This window comes from Temnothorax curvispinosus, unplaced genomic scaffold (assembly GCF_003070985.1).
Source record: "Temnothorax curvispinosus isolate PA1 unplaced genomic scaffold, ASM307098v1 QBEX01011198.1, whole genome shotgun sequence".
NCBI classification, from domain to species: domain Eukaryota; kingdom Metazoa; phylum Arthropoda; class Insecta; order Hymenoptera; family Formicidae; genus Temnothorax; species Temnothorax curvispinosus.
The window spans coordinates 9,690-26,874 of NW_020220978.1; the positions used below are offsets into that span (position 1 = coordinate 9,690).

General features: G+C 40.1%; 1 long non-coding RNA gene across 1 annotated transcript in view; it reads left to right on the forward strand.

Annotated features, from left to right (window-relative positions):
- LOC112461243 overlaps positions 1-12,224 on the forward strand; it is an 18,884-nt gene extending 6,660 nt beyond the window's left edge. The window contains exon 3 of the long non-coding RNA XR_003041528.1: positions 10,856-12,224. This is a non-coding gene — a long non-coding RNA (uncharacterized LOC112461243). The remainder of the gene's footprint in view (positions 1-10,855) is intronic.
- The last annotated feature ends 4,961 nt before the right edge of the window (positions 12,225-17,185 follow it).

Below are 17,185 nucleotides of genomic sequence, written 5' to 3' on the forward strand. Positions count from 1 at the left end.
ATAATAATAATAATAATAATAATAATAATAATAATAATAATAATAATAATAATAATAATAATAATAATAATAATGAATTTTCCGGCCAACGGAGGATATCACTGATTATAAACTCGCGGTAATTCGGCCGTTTTGTAGCGCTTGGCCTTTATAGCCGCGATATCGTCCCAGACATGAGCGTCATTTAACCGCTGAAGACACACGGCCGGTGCATAGGTGATCGTCGAGATTGTAAGTCGTAGAGTATGCGCGATGTAAATCGCGGTGACCGTGGCCTGCCCGCGGGATCGATTAGCTCTGGCCTTAAAACAATGCTAAACATTTCGCTTAAGAATATAACGCGATCCAGTACGCGCTGATCGATTTCTTTCCCCGGCGAACGGAAAGTTGTAAAGAGACATAAGAAACGCGCGAGCGGATCGAACGAGCGAGGAAATTACCAAGTCCACTCGCGTGATCGCCATAATTCCTCGGGGATGATCCGACCCCTGGAAAAGACGGCAACAGAAGGAAGATATTCGTCCGCGGGCCGAAATGTAGAAATAGTGTTTGGATATGATTCCCCAAAGGCCCGGAGGGTGTTGTAAATAAAGAATGTAAGCGCGTCGGTATACAGTTATCGGAACAAACTGTGCAATACATTGCAGAAAATTGCAATTGACTTTATCAATCAAGCCCAGAAAGCTTCTATTTATGCCGAAGTCGATTAAACTGTCAATTTCTGAGTTTCTGTTTATTCATCTTTTTTGGTAAACGCGAGTTTAATTAACAATTAATTTTAACTTAGTCAAATATTTGTTATTATTGCTGATAATGAACTGAAAGCACCATTTCCTGCATCTATAAAAAAAACGGCATTATTTTCAATATCGGAATTTATTTAGGATTGCGTTGATTGATGCAAATTCGAGTCACGAGAATACAGTAAAGAGCAACGTTCAACGGTACGTTATTTAGAAGTTTACTTGCTTAGTATGCGCATAATTATTTTTGTTAAAGCTAAAGCTTGCCCATTAGCCTTGTCCTCTGGGTTCTGTCGGGTCAACCATAGTTGATCAGGTGGGTCAACGTCGGGTACGACGTCACTATCGCGTGATTTACGGGACCGACATAGGTATTTGTTCCGGTGAACGTTCCCTTCAACATATATCCGACCTTCCTTTGAAGGTGATCGCGGGTAAGGACAGCTCTGACAGCTTCTTTCAAGAGAGGCTCACTGTCGCAACGTGGAAGCTTAAATGGACCAGATGTACCTATTTGAAAAGAGAACAAATGACGTGTGTTAAGAAGCGGCTGGTGATTTTGACAAATCATTCTTGACATAATTTGAGAGACTTAAAAACTTCTAATCTTACCAAAAGCGGCATCGATTGTTACGAAGTTCTCTAATAACAGGAGAACAGGATAAATAACTCTTTATCGAAATTCTTCTATTTAATTTTACGTGGACTACATATTAATAGAAAGTTAATTTTCCCGGCTGTATTGCATTTAATGTCGAGCATTAGAAAGTGACGAAGAAAAAATTGGCCTTAAATTCCTTAGGAAATAATAGTCAGCTGAAAGTATAATATACGCACGATCTGATACGCGCTTTATAAATATTCTTTGTAATATCAGGAACGTGTGTCTGAATTCTCTCGTGTAATATTATTTGAGAGAGATGTATTGAGGTGGATGTAATTCTCTTTGATTCATATTCCAAATCTATGTACGTAGAAATATTTATGAAGCTTCTTGTTAATGATAACGAAAACGTTGCAAAGTGTACTTTTCGCGTATGTGGAATCAAACAACGCTGCCTTGCTTAATTACTATTTAAACTTAATCATATATTTTATTCCATTATACCTATCATACATATCATACTTAAATCATACATATCACAATTAAATATTATACTTTGTTAAAATATTGTTCAAACGTATCGCTAGATTAAATTCAAAATTTACATTGTAATATTCCCACGATTGTCAATCGCATTCAAGATTCACTACAAAGGGAATCATGAGAGCTCACTCCTGCGAGAACTCGGCGCACAATTGCAAGCGCCTAGCCTCTCAGACTCTCAGGTAAGGCGCCGTTACAATTCCGGCGTCGCGATATATCATCGGATTACCGGGGCGTCACGGCGAGTTCGGGGTGTTGATTTGCCATTAGTCACTCGTGGACGTCGTGAGTGCCGCCGGGTCGATTCGCCGCAGTGCGATTTAGCACGATTCCCGCATAATTCGCACAAACTCGTCGCGATAGCGATCCTCTTTGTTTGTTCGCTCTCCTCTCCAACACGCGCGCGACGCTGAAAGCACGCGCGGCTAATTAACCGCGCGGTGTACTCCAACTTGACGGCGCGGTAGGAGAAAGCGGCCTCATCGAAATGAATCATTAACTTTAATCTTATATATAGAGAGACTCGATTTCTGAGTGCGCGCGTTGCACAAAGCATCGTAAACGGAAGGTAGTCGAAGTATTATAACGTATAGTCATAAAGAAACAGAATGTCGAATAATCGAATATTCGTATCGATTTTTAAATTTAAATAATCGTTTTTTTTTGTGCAGCAAGAATTCTTGTTCGTAACCCCGGCAGCTCTTTAAAATATTTTATGAAACATACAGAGATTCCAAATAAAGTCGTGTGTACTCCGCGTGACGTAAAAATGTTTTTTGATCCAGTAGAACTTGTGGTTCTTTTGGCAGTTCGGACAGAGATGAGGAATATTTACGTGGCGTTCGTCAGGGGCATTATTATAGAAAGTTGCATCAAAAGGCTAGCGAAACTGTTAGCCGGAAGTACTTTAGACTCAGCCGAATGCACATCGAGGATCTGTTTTGAAGGCGGACACTAAGACTCCGAGACTTTTACTGTTATGACGTACCGTCGAGGATCACAGAGGTCACGCCTGGCGAGAGGTTCCCGATTACGTCGTAAAAAAAAGCGAGAGACGTCTGACCGGGGAAGAGAACCGCAACGACGTTCGAGTTTCGAATTCTTGCAAAATCCACGCAATCTTGCGAAAAAAAAACTGAACGTGTCTCATTGCATCCGATATCTTCTTCTTCTAATAATCACCGCTTTCGTATTTTTTGTTCCGGCTTTCAATTTTTTTTCTACATCGTACCGTTATGTGCATTATATGTGGAAATTAATCTACGCCCTTACGTAAATATGCTGGTGTGTCGGTCGTTTGTGTAAACAGACTAGACCGCACGCGGTCTGCGCACGAAATGCGCGCTCTATTTTGTATTAAATAGCGGAAATTATACGTATGACGGAAAAGAAGATTTTAGAGATAGATTGTGTGATAAGCTCTGCCTTCACTTTTCCCGAACGAAAGATTTGCGGAATGGGCCTGAGAGATTACGTATACAATATCTCATGCTTGCACAGTAAAAAAATTTGTGTTAAATATATCATAAATCACAAGTCCCATACGGTCCACTCAAATTTTTGTGTTAATTTAACATAATGTGAATATGTCAAATTATGACACAAATATTATGTCCATAATTTAACACAAAATAAAGAAAAGTTTGATGATATGTGAACAAAGATTTTATGTACAACAGACATCTGTATAATGTTAAATATAAATGAAAAGGATATTTTTTTAACAAAACTACATTATTTTTATGTTAACCTTATGATTAAATATAAAATGTGTTATTTTAACATTTGATTTACTTAAATATGAATTTAACACAAAAAAAAGGTAACATAATCAAAATTAGTTAAATTAACACATAAGTATGTTATATTTTTAACACGAAAACTTTAACAAGGTCCATTTTTAACAAAAATACACAAAATTTTTTATTGTGTGAATATGTAGCGAGATCTTGACAAAGTAAGCCCCAGCTCGAAATCTATTTCCGTGCTCGTGTTTCGTAATAAAAAATAGAATGTATAACGGGTAAGTCGTGTATATTATCGTCGATATTAACGAAATCAGGTAACAAAGTTAAATCGAATCTCGCGTGATACTACGTCCCGAATGAGACCGGCGCGGCGGTCCGTGGAAATGCAACGTCGCGTTACGACTCCACTCCACGTTGGAGGACGTAAACGGCCGTGGGAAAAAAGAATCGATGTCGACGCTATTTTCAAACGTGTCATAAATAAATCGTAAACGAGACAAATCGTGAAAAGACTAAATAGCTGCATTTCGCGTGACGACGTCATTGAGAACCGAGATTTCATATAATCCGCGGTTCATGCCGGCCATGGAAATTAATTCTCCTATTTATTTCTTTCTAAGCCGGGTAGTAATGCCGTATATGCATATGCATGCATTTAGATATCACGTATCCAATTCTCGTTACAAAACGCAATCCTTCTCCGATGCGGCTCCGGTGTGTCTCAACTTCTCCTATTAATATGTATATTTCGTATTATATATCATTAGTATATAATTAATAGAACGCAATATTGTTTCGTATTATTATAACATTATTTTCCTTCATTACGTCATCATTGTATGGAATATTTTAAGCCCAGAAGATTTGGACGCTTTATCTGCAAATTTGACACAATTCGGGGCCAATTTCCCATTGGCAAATATAGTGTCGTTTCCCTCGAAATTGACATTTATGTCAATAACAGAATTTTCTATTATTACATTCCATTGTTTTTGCTGATTTGGATCTTTCTGTTTTAAATAGAGAATTTTGACGACGTAAGAATGTGTGCGCAACGGAACAGATCCCGTTGCTCCGATCTCAAATTCCCCAGACTGTTAAATTCCTCGTCTATTACGTCCACGTCCGTCGCGTGACCGTTGCGTGCCCACGAATGAAGTCTCCCGCGTAATTCCAGAGGCCATGGTACTTTCTGTGCGAGAGGTCGAGGGCTGCTCGATGAGGGACGCGCGGGCGCGCTTGCTCTCGCGCGAGGGTGAAAGGAGGATCGCGGAGGGATCGATGCGCGGTTCGGCGAGATACCGCGTACCCTCAGACGACCCCTTGAGCCCGCTCCCTCTCTTCTTCTTCTTCTCTCTCTCTCTCTCTCTCTCTCTCTCTCTGTCTCTCTCATCCCTTGTTCCTTCCGTCTCTATAGCGAGCCCACTTTTCGGAGGCACGTCACGCCCCCCTCCGCACCCCTCCGCCGGCTCTCACTTCGAGCCGCATCGCCGATGCCGCGCGTCGTCCGGAGGGACGAGGGAGAGAGACGGGGGGTAGTTTTATTGATCGCACATAACCACGCCTTTCACCCTCGCACGCCACGCCCACGTTCCCGACGTCCGTTTCTCTCTTCCACCCGGAAGCTCGTGCGGTGCACCCTGGATGCATCGTTCCCCCCTCCCCCGCGCGCCCACCCACCTCGCCGCGCCGCACCCTCCGCCCGACGCAGTTATGAAATTCACCCGGTGGCGTAATTTAGGCGCGTCACTACATTGACGATACCGTTACGGATCTGATACACGCTCGCTCGCAAGATCGACGCTTGACCCCCGTGACATCAATACTTGACTTGTTTCGTTATTCGCTATTGTAAAATTTTTAAGAGGCAGTACGGTTTTAAAGCGTTTGAAAGCAAGGTGCAGATGATCGGAAGTTATAACGGAGGAACAAGATATGAAGTATAATATTTGCCAGATGATATTTCACAAGCATATAAATAGAATATATAATTATAATTAATATATACCGCCAATTCTCTATAAAGACAGTCGCGTGTGTAGACCAATAAAATTAATTATTTAAATTGAAAGGATCGGTGATGTCCGGAAGTAACAATATGATGGATGAACCGTGTATTGGCTAATGCGCTATATGAATAATCAATAACTCAATTGCTTTCTTTTCTAGCCAATATCCATTGCATGTATAGCATTCACGCAGCAACGATCGATTAAACTTTCTTCCGTCATTTTCTTTGTCCAATTTATTTTATAGTGTCGATCTCGTTAATTTCTTTATTCTTCATTGTTAGCTTTTCTTCTCTTTCCTCTTTCTCAGTGCGAAATTGATTGATGGAATGGTGACTATTATTGTCCTTCTTTGTTTATTGAACTAATAGATAAGAAATTTACAAGGGGACAAACAACTCTTAAACCTTTAAATTTTACTAAATTTTTAATATGTAACAGTACACTTTTTATTCACTAATACAAAGCACAGTCCAATGCGCAATAGTTCATGAAATATTAATGTTTAAAATGTTTTTTTTTCGATATCAATGATAAATAAATCATGCGCTTATGCAAAGAAGTTGTATGTTGTATTCATAAAATGCACTTGGTGCAAATTAATAATGCGTTTTAAATGTTTCTGTGACAGATATCATCCAAAAACGTGCACACATTATGACCATAATATTGATAGTGCACAAAATTGAAAGTTCCGACATGGTTCCGACACCGAAAATTAATTGTCATGTAGTGTATTTTTGTTAAATTAATTGTGATATACTTCTTCGTAATGTTATTATAAAATTCCATTTTTCCTATTTATAAAATACATAATTATAGTACATAAATAAACTTTATTTTACAGAATTTTAAAACAATTACGCATACAAAAATTTTTTAACGTTAATATTTCATAAAATGTTTAGACTGAGTTACTGTACCTTGTATTAGCGAATGGGGTGTATTATAAGTCGTATTAAAAAATTACCAAAATTCAAGGCATCAAGGGTTAATTGTCCCCTTATTAGTCCTGATAAGACAAAAGCCCGGGGATCGCGAGGCATTCTCCACGTCGCGGAACGGAGCTGGCGATCGCCACAGCACGCTTCCTGCCGGTTTCCACGTCAGCGCCAGCGGATACACATGGATAACGCGCGCGCGGGGCTATATATAAAAAGTCGCGTGTGCTATTTATACAGCTTAGTGAAACTTCAAACGTTGTCGAAGTTACGCCATACGTATAAAGTCGCCGTCCGAAGGAATCGGTTACACGCGTCACCCTTTTGTAATTGATGCCGGCCGCGTCTATTTTTGCCGGCGTCGTGCCATTTTCCCACGCAAGGTGTCATCCGCGCGATCGAATCTCATCCCTTCGATCCCAACTCTTTCTCAATCGCCATTAAATCACACGTTTCGTTTTCTTCCTTTTACCGAACGCAATTTGCCAGAACTTCCCAATGTCTATTTCCTGACACAATTTCTGTTTCTCACGAAATATATCAAGTTTCTTTTTTCTTCATTATAGTCGTCACCGTTCTCTCGGCTTATTCGAATCGACTTTAGTTGAAAAAGATAAAACGTGGAATATTCCGCGCGATATATGTGGGACATTATAATAATAAAGCACCGACAGAACTCGGTATCGTCCGTTCGATCTCGTGCCGCGAGATATACGACAGGAAAGCGTCTATTAATGGCACTTGTCCGATGACGATAAGATAATTTCGACAGCCGTTCCATTAGTCACAGGTGCAAATGATTCCTCGCGCACAGCCTCCGGCACGTATATACGCTTTTTGCCCCGTGTCACGTGGAATAATCTCCGTCAACGTCAAAGCCGCGTAAATCTATCCTGGCGCTATCGCACGCGCTATCGGAGTATTCCAAGTCAAATTATTCTCGAAGCGTGGTAAGTGCGCGGCACTCCGCGAGAATACCGGTCTCTATCGAGGCAGTAATCGATCGGCGATCATAACTTATGCAATGCGCGCGCCCGTGATCTTCCATCGGTCGCTTGTCCCGGAGAGTAGGTCGTCGATATTAATACCCCAACAAGTCGTTTCTGCGGCGTATATCACGCTAATTGCGGCCCGATACGAATTCGTGAATGTAAATAACTCACGAGGGTCGGGGTAATCATCCGATCGATATTCCAGCTTGAATCGGCGATCAGCGCGTCACGCGCACGTGAATACGTAGATCTCATTCCTTTCTACGACATCTCTCTCGTAAAAAAGGTTTTGCGACTGTGACGTCAAATCTATATGAAATTCAAATAACTTTATTTTAATTTCATTGTCAATTTCCATAATCGCAATTCGGTATCGATATGTTTAAGCATTAATGAAACATTCTGAGGACTCCTAATCGTTTCTCCTCGAGTCAAGGATAGACGGAGGCATTATTTCATTTGCGGGTCGTTGTGTCGAAGAGGCCACTGAATCGAGTTTTCCAATCGTCACTATCTCTCTCATCAGGCCTCTTTGTTTGCGATCAATTATCGTGTGCTTTCACTGATCGATCTTCGCGAATCGACGTCCTCGTCGGAGAAAGTCACGCCAAAGCCTTAGAATTGGTAAATAGTCGTCTCCTGCGTACCGAGGCTTCTCCTAATATGAACAAATACAAGCGAATACAAAAAATCATTCGTTATACTATATTGTTTACCTGTGTGATCCAAAAAAATTAATAAAAAAGAAATACACTAACAATATATTTTATTATATTTTTTGTTTTTACATATTTGTATATGTACGTAAATCTAAGTTATAAAAAATTAAAAAATCCGTCATCACATCCATACTAATATAAATTATATTAATTAAATTACATATATTTATAATAAATTATAAATTATATATTAATAATAAATTAATTAATTATAATTAATTATAAGCTATAATTATAATTATAATTATTAATTATTAATTATAATTAATTATAAATTATATATTAATATAAAAGATATTACCCTAACAGCACTAATATCCTGTCTCTATATCTATAGAATATAATAAGGATGTACTTAATATACTGAGAACATCCTTATAATATTTTATACTTTACGATATCCTCTGAACATTCTCAGAATATACATTTGTTGTTAAGGTAAAATTCTGAAATAAAAAATTTAAGGAATATACACGTATCTAGATGTCTTAAATTAGTTGTCGCGACAATCTCGATATCAAGGGCTTAGCTGCAAATAGCGTCGATGAAGAGAAGCCGAAGACGCCTTCTCTCAGGTAATACCGACTAGAGTCAGGTTTCCGACGTAATACCACGGCAAATCCGCGTGATCCTTCTAGTTTACGGTGAGATTCGGGGGACATAAATGAAATCTCGCGAAACTCGTATCCGCCGACGGTGACGGCACTTCGTCGCGAGGTCGCGCGCAACAATGCAAACTTAACGTCCAATCTGCTCCGTGCATGTCGATGAAACTATCTTTTCCCCGTGCCGTCGCGTGGGAGCGCCTTTTAAGGTTTGACACGTAGGTGCGAATGTCGCGCTCAAACAATCACTCGAAAGCTGTTGGCGGATTTTATTGCCGTATACTAGGCCTTGACTAGCCCCTATCTCCTGTGATTAACCGTACATATGTACGTATTATTACACACGCTGTGATTGCAATAAATCGATAGAATGAAACCGATGTGCGTGAAAATTTATTATTAGAGGTATCAAACAAGTAAGAATATCGGTTCCATTGCATTTGTCTTTGATGTACCCAAAAGATATCTAAAATTATTGAAATATGAAAAAATAACAAGTAACAAGTAAAAAGGGGCTTTGAGAGTACAACGTGGTTGAGGGTACATAAGTTAATATTATATCGATCTTTAATAGCTAATTGGATACATAATTATACATCGCATGGATGAGGCTGGTTCAAAGCAGAGTCCGAGTTCAGAGCGAAAAGCCCGATGTACAATTATGATCCAAATTATTACAGGTCGATATAAGATCAACTTACGCACTGTTAACCGCGTTGTATTCTCAAAAGCTCTTTTTACTTGTTACTCGTTAATTCATTATCGAGAGTCCCTCTATAGTTATTTATCCATTTATCGAAAAAGTAACATTGTAAGACTGATGAAAACATAAAAAGAAGATTATTATTAATCTTAGCAAATGAGCCTTTTTTTCCTTTGTTTTAATTTAATTAATTTGAATATGTAGTAAGTAAAGATCAGTAATACCATGCTTTTTTATTTTTCGTCAAAAATATTTATAATTATATTACTATCGTAAACATAATAATAATTATATGTAGTAATATATTTATTTAATATACAATAATATACATATATATTTTTTATTTATTTATATTTCGATAATAAAACATAATTATACATATATATTGAATAAATACATTATTATCGTATTAGGTTTATATGAGTTTTATATGAATAAATAAAGTATAGATTATATTATTATTCACTAATATATATAGCCCATCTTTTATAAATATACCAATTTCACTTGTATCTATAGAATTGGCTGCATCATTCATGTCCGCGTAAAAAGCGACAGTATGATCCCAAGAGGCAGGTCGGTTCCCCTTTCAGCCGATGCTATCCGCGTCTCGTTAACCGCGCTTCCTGATGCTTCGATGCGCGGTGCCTTTGCATCAGCCCTACGCAAACGCGCTCTTGTATCCGCAGCAAAGGAAAGTAACTAACGTTTGCCCCCCTCGTTCCTGATGCCTAAGTGAAAGCACAGGCCCGTTTATTTGCTACGTTTTATAGTTGCCTGTGCACGTTACAGCCTTGGACGTTTTCACGCGCGACAACGTTAGGTCTGTGTGCGCCTCGCCGCGCCGGGTCGCGTTTTTCTTCTACGGCATAGGTATTCGGTGGACACGCACGAATTGGATGTGCAGATGTTCCGCGAAATTTCAAATTTCAGATTATTTACTACCACGCGGAAGCGTGCGCCTCGTACGAATATTATTACATATAAATCGTCATAACGTCGAAGCGATAGTTTCTATTCTCTCCTTTACACGATAAATAATAAAGCGCTTGTTACATAATATGGATTCTTTTAAAATCTCTCTTCAAAACAGATTGATTGAGATTCATCAAAAATTGATGAACCTATTATCCCAATTAAAATAAAAAGTCTTATAAACGCAGCATAAAAAAAATTACACAATAACTAAAAACGTATGTATTAAAAAAAAAGAGACATTGATTAAAAAATTAAATTGTTTTCTTTAAGGGATTTGTCGGATCATCCTGTAGCTCGCTCTGCAATTCAATCGTATGTGAATCAGCTGTGAGAGCGGCATGTGCACGTGCGAGTTCACGGGGAACGTGACAGCAAGGTGCACCAGTTCAAGGAGATGCAACGTCGACGACGCGACGTTCGAGGGAAATTTCCTTTCTCCCGCGTTCTCGCGTGTATACGGAAACGAAGAACTGCATATCAACGCCGATTCTCCACGACGTGAGGCTCGTAAAAATAGTAACGTCGGTGTGCCGAGCTGCCGAGGAGCCGAGCATAACCGCGGCTCGACCTTTCGCATACGCGCGGCTATTTTCTATTCCATTGTATCGTCGAAATATTAATATCGCGACACTTAATGAGTATTTTATCGCGCGCGTGTATTTCAGTAGCTATCACATTATAATCGCAAATACCGGGCGCTTTATTTTTCGCGAGACAGAAGAGTATTATTCAATTATGCAAAAAAAACTTTGTAAATATTTTTTATGTAATATAAATGCTAAGCGTTGACGTCACTGTAATATTTTGCGAGAGATATTACGTATGCATGTAAAATGTGTAATATAAAAAATATTTTTATTTTTATGATTACTAAAAATAATATAATTAAAACTAAGCGAATAAGCTCGTTGCAGTCATCGCGGAATCTGCTAGGACATCGCATTTAACTTTTTTATTATAATTGTTATATTAAATCACTAATATCTTTCTCTTTCTTTCTCTACATTAACAATTAAAATTATTATTATTATTTAAAATTATTAATAATCTTTTACAATATCTTCACTTGCCTTGAGAATAAAGAGAAGACTCAAAGGAGTCTTCAGTTGATCGATGATGAAAGAGGCTAAAAATTGATCGTTACCTTCTTACAGTAACAAATTAACAATTCCATTTAATTTTAACGCTCGGCTATCACATTTCCCTTGCGCGCGACCTTTGCGCGGGATTATCAATCATATCTACGACTTTCGGCGAGAACGACAAACGCGTGCCGGCAATCTCACCGAGCGATTACGGAACCCGCGTGAATGCGCGACGGACGTGGTAACCGTGAAATCTCAAGCGGACGACCGTAATTATGACTTTCCTCTCGACGCGGGAATATCGCAATGTCACTGGCGACAATCTCCGCTTGCGAATCCACGTGCGTGGCCGTGCGTCGTACGCGCGACGCGACGTGCGTATATATCTTTTATTCGACTGTACATATAGCATTTACCTTACGTCAAACGAGAAATGTTGAAGCTGATATTTCTTGAATATCCATATTTGGTATCGAGACTAATTGCTAGAAGATAAATATATAGATAAATATTAATAAGCGCCAATAAATTAAGTAGCAATTTTGATTTTTAAGATTTATAATTGTAAGGAGTTGTGGAAATAAAATTTTTATTATTTAAAATAACAATATTATATTGCTAAGAATTTACAGAATCAATCATATTATTTTTTCTAGTCTAGATTTTTATCGGATATTAATATCTACCTTAATAATATTAATAGTTTTATGATCAAAATTAGGTATATATTTTGGGCTTGCACTTTTCTAAATGACAAAATATGAAGATAAAGAAAATTGTCGATATTATTGATATATAATAAGCTTGATAATACACTTTATTTTAGTTCAGCTTTAGAGAGAGTTACAGTTAACTTCTTTTTAATAAAGCAAAATGCGAAAAGCATTTTGTAACGTTGTACTGAAAGTTCAATTATTCCAAAGATAGGCAACACGGAATGACGTATATAGATAATTACTGAATAGAGATAACTGATTGTAACATGGAGAACTTGCAGCTATGCTACTCCATGCCAACGCAAGCTACGCTGCTGGAGCACTTCTAAGTGCTTACCCACTTGGTCGACATGGGTGCCTATTTCGCTCGCGATCGATGCTTCGGATCGATACCGCCACGTGTTGCAAATGGACATTTAATTATGATACCGGTCGTCCGTCGATGACACCGTCCTAGGTCGTTCCGCTGTGCCGCAACCCTCCATGTAGATCAACCACGTTGTACGAGAACGGAGCGAGACGAGAGAGGAAGGTCGACGTACATCGAGTTATTTCGAGCCGCTTCGCTCATCCACCTGAATAAATCATGGCATTCGCGCTCCGAGGGTCCCAGCAACGGGGCTATTATGATGGGGGGAGGGAGGGAGGACCGACCTTTCGGATTAATTGCCCGCGATGGGGCCTTCTCGACTCGCGACGTCGCGATATTGTGAAATGAGATTTCGCCTCGAAATCGAGGCTCGGAGATTGACGAGAGATTTGTCTTCGAATATTTGACGAGACGCGATTCACAATTCCATGCATATATACGAAGACTAAACTGCGAAAATACTCTCAAACAGCGATATAAAGTATTTAAATATGAGAATATTCTTTTCTAAGTAAATGTAAAATAATTTCTAAACACGTGCTTGCGTGTGTATTTATATTTAATTTAATAAATTAGTATATTAAGTTATATATTAACTAACTATGTCAATAAAATATATTAATATATTAATTTAAGTGATTAATTAATGCCATTTTTATTTTGATTCGATATCTGTCATTATAAACGAAGTCTCTTCCATTCCTCGATTATTAGCTTTATCCTTGAACTATTGGATTCTTGCATGTTCGGACAAATAAAGTATGTACGAGGTCTGCGAAGTAAAAGGCGGCCTTGATAAATTTCGAACAGAACGATCGGGTGTCGAGTTTTTACAGATTACGCGCTCAATGCACTCGCGCAAAAGGATCCTCCATCTCTCGCTGTAAATAAACGCGTTCAAAACGCGACGTTTAAAAAATTACATGTTACAACACTTCTAGTGTGTTTAAGAGACATGAATGGTTGATGATAACCGAAGGTCTTGGATGAATAATCGCCATTTGTCACTCGCTTTATCCGCCTCTATGAGACTATGCATACAAAATTATGATTTATTGCGTCGATATTCGCATGGAAGATATCTCTCTTCCCCTAAACTTTAAATTCACTTTTTTGACTTAACTTGCTTCAACTTTTTCCTACCAACTCCGCGCGATCTTGGAGCGTAATACATCTTGTATTAGATATTGTTCTGCGATGCGCATTTACGGGAAACGTGAAGTTTCACAAACGCACGACGACGCTGTTCAACATTTTTATAACTCTGCCAAGATAATTGAACGGTAATTACGGCGATTCGAATCGCGGAAGATGCTTCTTTCCTCTAAATGTTGCTTTCTTTGCTACACACATACACACACACATAAATCCCGCAGGAGTAATAAAAATATTACGCCACTGCGGGAAATACTTCGCGTCTAATTACGCGTTACGGTAATACATTATTATTACACGCGTATTAATTATTGCACGCACATTACTCGCCGAAAGAATTCCTCATTGAAGGATTCATTATGCAGAAACGGATGCGAAGCGGATCCGTGCGTTCAATTCTGTCGCAATCTTCCGATATGCCAATGATTTTTGCGTCGCTATATGCCGCGGCGTGAAAGAAAACGACTTTGTCACACTGAGGAGGATCTATCCCCGAAGACGAAGAAGATGAATACGCGTTCGTATTCACAGTTGTTGATGAAGCTGATGATTCTGTGCAATTCCAGCCCCGAGGGGGAATTGCTCCTAGCCGCGAGAGAGGATCGCGTCACGACGCTCGATTCTTTCCACTTTTCCGATTCGGGTCAAGCGGAATCGGCCGCCAATCGATATGTACCATCTGGCTGAAGCGATGATGACGACGGTACATGTATATGGGGCTCTGAATGAGCGGCACTATAAATCATAAGGCAGGTAAATAAGAATGACGACCTCGCACTACGTATGTATACCCACCGGCGATCAGAATACAACGAACTTCCATGAAAGAGTCAATTAAATTCTCGGATTAGCCTGCATTCTATCTCTATTCTCCGAATTGGGAGCATCGAGTGTCCACGATGGAAACGTATTACGCACGGTATCTATTGGATGTATCCGCGACGATGAAATATGTCTTTCTGTGTCTGTGCTTTTTGTCGGCATGCGATATACTAACGTTCACTGAAATTTACCGCAAACAAAGGAAGAAACCTAAAAGAATGTGTTACGTGATTCAGTCAAAAAAGAGCTGCGTTACCAATCGCGCTGGTCACTACAACCCTCGGTTGTCACACTCGGGGTCAAAGTGATTCCAACCAATTTTCAAACAGCTGCATGCTGTTCAAAAACTAATAGTTTAAGTGGATCGCAAAAAAATCTATAATTAAGTTTAAACATTGTAGAATGTATTTTCATTGTAAAAAAATAACTTTTTGAGTAACGTTATGTTAAAAAAAAAATTTTTTTTAATGTTTAAAAAAGAGGTGTAACAACCGAGGGTTAACGACCAACACGACCAGTTATTCTCAATTTAAAAAATATCTCTTCTTCGATCTGTAGAAAACGTCGGAAAACGTAAAGCTGTCGGCTAAAGATCTCAAATACCGAATCTCATAATTCGTGTCTCGGTCTTTCTTCTTCTTCACCTCGCAACAACTTTAACTTTCTTTTTTCTCCGACCATTAAGAATGTTTTGATAATAAAAAAAAATTCAAATGGGATTGAAGGCGGGCCTGTTCATAGAAGGAAGGTATTTGCGCGTACAAGCACTTTACATCACCCTATGCTCATTACGTATCGCATTCACGTCGCGCGCCGGTCTGTTGATTTCGATAGCATCGAGACCCGAGCCGGAAAATAGCTACGCACATAAATAGATTAATCGAGCGCGGTCTACGTCGTTCTTGCCCCCCCCCCCCCCCCCCCGAGAGTGTCATAACCGATTCGCGCGCGGTTACGAAACGGCCGAGTGATCGCCACCCGCGAGTGACGGCCGGGACGGAGCCGAGAAAATCGCTCGGCTCCGCGCGAGCGCGTCGCACCGTTCGCCGACGTAATAATGATGATCCCTTTAATCAATTAGCTCGACGGCGAAACCATGAGGCAACCATTGCACCCGACGAGGGGGGCCGCGCGCACGAAGACGACGCGCCGCGCCGCGCCGGCCCCGGCCGCAGAAAATGCCGCGGCTCGTTCCCCCGACCACGGCGACCACGCGATATTAATTATCTAGGGCACAGAGATGCGCTCGCGTACAATGCGCGACCGGGGCGGGGGGGGGCGGGGGGACGGCCGGTGCCATGCCGCTGGCGAATGCAGCGTGACTTTCGCTTTTCCTGCTGTATATTCATCTGTCTACCGCTTTGCTGCTGCTGCTGCTGCTGCTGTTGCTGTGGTTGCTGCGCGCTCGCCGTTCCGCCGCGCGTGCCTAAACGCTTGGAAAAACTACGCAGCGCGGCTTTCTTCTCGGGCCGAGAAGAACGAGAGTCTCTCGCACTTGCAAAATGCTTGTGCTAACAAGGATGGCGACCTGGCGACTACGACTGCGACTGCGCCTCTTCGATCATCACCGAAAGATGCGTCACGACTCGCTGCGTTCTTCCATACTTTTGTGAATAGCAAAAAATCGCGCACGGTCTCTGCCTGACCCATTTTTCCTGGGCAATTAATCTCGGCGTTGACGTTAAATCGAGATTAGTCAAATTCAAGTCACCCTGTTGAACTGGATTCTTCGTAACGCGGCCTCGCGGATATCCGTGTATTTAATAATTACGTAACAACGAGATATATATCTCTTTTGTTAAGTCATCAAGAGTCGAGAACGCCGAATTTTGCGAGAGAAGAGAGACATTGGAATTTGACGAAGGGAACGGACTGCGAGGATTAATCGAACGTCAGCACACCGTACCGGTTCTCTAATTTACGAACGCCATAATTGCGGCGTGGGTAAACGCGGAAAAAATCCATTCGTGGAACTTCATTGAATAGCCGTTCTATAATCTTGTGCGGCCATAGAAACCACTCGCCGCCGAGCGGGCCGAGCCCGAACGCAAATTGCAGGCCGCATCCGATAAGAGCGCATCTCTGTGCGCGGTCGTCGATCATGAGATACGATCCAGCGTCTCATGGAGGATCCTCGAGGTGCAATTGATCCCGACCGGCTACAATTAACCGCGGATTTGTCACTCGCGACAATTAGGCGCATCTTGTGTTAATCAGAGACTGACGAACAACAATCCGTGTAACAAATGCGCAAATATGTTTATTTCTATCAATGAAGATTAATTTTAATCTCGGTTTAACTTACTTTTTATCCTTTTCTAACTCTTAGAACTAAAAAAGGATAAAAAGTGAGTTAAATCGAGATTAAAATTAATCTACATTGATAGAAATCGATAATAATGTTGAATTTAGAATAAACAACATTATTTTCGAATTTAAAAGAAAAAAGAAA